Genomic DNA, 3,371 nt, shown 5'->3' with positions numbered 1-3,371 from the left:
CCCTAATAAGAAGTATTTGTGCAAAATTTCAAGCGGCTAGCGTAACTCTTTCGGAAGTTAGCGTGCTTTCGACAGACAGAAGGACGGACGGACAGTCGGACGGCCATGGCTAGATCGACATAAAATGTCGCGACTATCAAGAATATATATACTTTATGGGGTCTCAGACGAATATCTCGAATAGCTACAAACATAATGACGAAATTAGTATACCCCCCATCCCATGGTGGAGGGTATTAAAACACGTTGTTCATTGTTCGGATAAATAGTAAGTTTAAAAGCTTAAATATAAGCTTTTTTATACCCACCACCGAAGGATGGGGGTATATTCATTTTGTCATTCCGTTTGCAACACATCGAAATATCCATTTCCGATCCTATAAAGTATATATATTCTTGATCAGAGTAAAAATCTAAGACGATATAGACATGTCTGTCCGTCTGCCTGTTGAAATCACGCTACAGTCTAAAAAATAGAGATATTGAGCTGAAACTTTGCACAAAATCTTTTTGTCCATAAGTAGGTTAAGTTCGAAGATAGGCTATATCGGACTATATCTTGATATAGTCCCCATATAGACCGATTCGCCGATTTAGGGTCTTAGGCCCATAAAAGCCACATTTATTATCCGATTTTGCTGAAATTTGGGACAGTGAGTTGTGTTAGGCCCTTCAACATCTTCCGTCAATATGGCTCAGATCGGTTCAGATTTGGATATAGCTGCCATATAGACCGATTCTCCAATTTAGTGTCTTAGGCCCATAAAAGCAACATTTATTATCCGATTTTGCGAAAATTTGGGACAGTGAGTTGTATTAGGCCCTTCAACATCCTCCGTCAATTTGGCTCAGATCGGTCCAGATTTGGATATAGCTGCTATAGACCGACCTCTCGGTTTTAGGTTTTGGGGCCATAAAAAGCGCATTTATTGTCCGATGTTGCCGAAATTTGGGACAAAGAGTTAAGTTAAGCCCCTCCACATATTTCTGCAATTTGGTCTAGATCGATCAAGATTTGCATATAGCTGCCATAAAAAACGATCTCTCGATCTTGGCCCCATAAAAGGCGCATTTTTAATCCGATTGCACTGAAATTTGACATGCTCTTCGACGTCCGTGTCGTATATATTGGGTTGCCCAAAAAGTAAGTGCGGATTTTTTAAAACAAAGTAAATGCATTTTTAATAAAACTTAAAATGAACTTTAATAAAATATATAATTGCCATTTTGTTCGATAACCTTTTGCCATCTTCCTGGCAAATTTCCATTCCACGCTCATAGAACTTCTGGCCTTTATCTGCAAAAAACTGAAGCAAGTGCGATTTTATAGCCTCATCATTGCCGAAAGTTTTACCATTTAAGGAGTTCTGCAAAGATCGAAATAAATGGTAGTCTGATGGTACAAGGTCAGGGCTATATGGTGGATGAATCAAAAGTTCCCAGCCAAGCTCACTCAGTTTTTGGCGAGTGACCAAAGATGTGTGCGGTCTAGCGTTGTCCTGGTGGAATATGACACCTTTACGATTGACCAATTCTGGTTGCTTCTCCTTGATGGCTGTATTCAATTTGTCCAATTGTTGACAGTAAACATCCGAATTAATCGTTTGGTTCCTTGGAAGCAGCTCAAAATATACCACACCCTTCCAATCCCACCAAACAGACAGCATAACCTTCTTTTGGTGGATATCAGCCTTTGAAGTGGTTTGAGCTGGTTCACCATGCTTGGACCATAATCGTTTTCGACTAACGTTGTTGTAAACAATCCATTTTTCATCTCCAGTTATGATTCGTTTTAAAAACGGATCAAATTCATCGCGTTTAAGGTGCATTCGACCCGGCCGAACTTAACACCTTTTTACTTGTTTAAAATAACTGCTTTTGATCGATCGGGACAACCTTTGGCCAAAGAGAAATTTAAAATAATTTAACCAAATTGAATAATGTTGTTGTTGCAGTGTGTTGTGTCTAATCCATGCTTCCATTAAATATCCAGATCTATGGTCTTTGCGACTAGGTTGGCTTGCGTCCATAGGGACCTTGTCCTAAGTCGAGTAGGATTGGCTGGGCAGTGAAGCAGGTGGCGTATGTTGTGTGGTCCATGGTTACAAACGGTACATACAGCTTACACGATGGCATAAATCCAAGCTCTGTAAGATTTGAGACGGATGCATCTACCGGAACGCAATTAAGCCAGAACTACACTGGTTTACCAACATCTCTCCCTGAACGGGATAGCGTGATGTTACTCGCTTACAGGAGCTTGACGAGGATCGCCACCTCTACACGAAATTGTGCCTACAACAACAACATTGTCACAAAGAGGAGGCTGTGAGCATTCCAAAACTATGTGGCCTAATCAAGACTTGAAGAGGTCCACCGCTTTGCTGTCATTGGCTAGAACAGACGTCTCAGTCATTGTGTCCGTCATGAAAGGTCACAGTCTTTTCGGAAAACACACGAACGGACCAAAGGTTGCCATCATCGACTTTTGCAGCCTAACCTAACCTAACAACAACCAACATCTATATTTGCAATTGGTGGCGGTTGATCTCCAAAGACTATGGCCACTATCTAGAGGTTCTCCCTTGTAGCGCTGTACTTGAGGCTCTTGATCATGTAGATCTTTCATGACATTTCTCGGCGTTGGACTCTGCGACAGCAACCCAGCAGATACTGCTTAGACAGCAAGGAGTTGTTCCTTCTTACGGTTACGATCTTTGTCTCCTGATGGAGGTGGTCCACATGAGAACTGAGGAGACAGCCTATCGCAGTTGGTGCGGCAGCATTCTTACAGATCGGGATGTTATTCCGCTGCATATCGTTTAGCTAGCGAGTCCACACCGGTGCTGCATAGTTTCTTACTGACCGGCCAATTGCTCCGTATTTAGTCATCAAGTGCTGCCGTCAAGCGACTTGTGGAGGACGTTCCTACTTCTGATCTAGTGACAAATTGCATTTATATGTGTGGAACATCTATAAAGGCAACCAATTTTGACACCTTACGCCTTCGTCTAGCGACTTGAGGACCATGTTTTTATACCCTCCACCATAAGATGGGGGGTATACTAATTTCGTCATTCTGTTTGTAACTACTCGAAATATTCGTCTGAGACCCCATAAAGTATATATATTCTTGATCGTCGTGAAATTTTATTTCGATCTAGCCATGTCCGTCCGTCTGTCCGTCCGTCCGTCCGTCCGTCCGTCCGTCCGTCCGTCCGTCTGTCTGTCGAAAGCACGCTAACTTCCGAAGGAGTAGAGCTAGCCGCTTGAAATTTTGCACAAATACTTCTTATTAGTGTAGGTCGGTTGGTATTGTAAATGGGCCATATCGGTCCATGTTTTGATATAGCTGCCATATAAACCGATCT

This window comes from Stomoxys calcitrans, chromosome 5, assembly GCF_963082655.1.
Source record: "Stomoxys calcitrans chromosome 5, idStoCalc2.1, whole genome shotgun sequence".
Lineage (NCBI taxonomy): Eukaryota > Metazoa > Arthropoda > Insecta > Diptera > Muscidae > Stomoxys > Stomoxys calcitrans.
The sequence above is the reverse complement of the archived record's forward strand: the minus strand, read 5'-3'. Positions refer to the sequence as shown.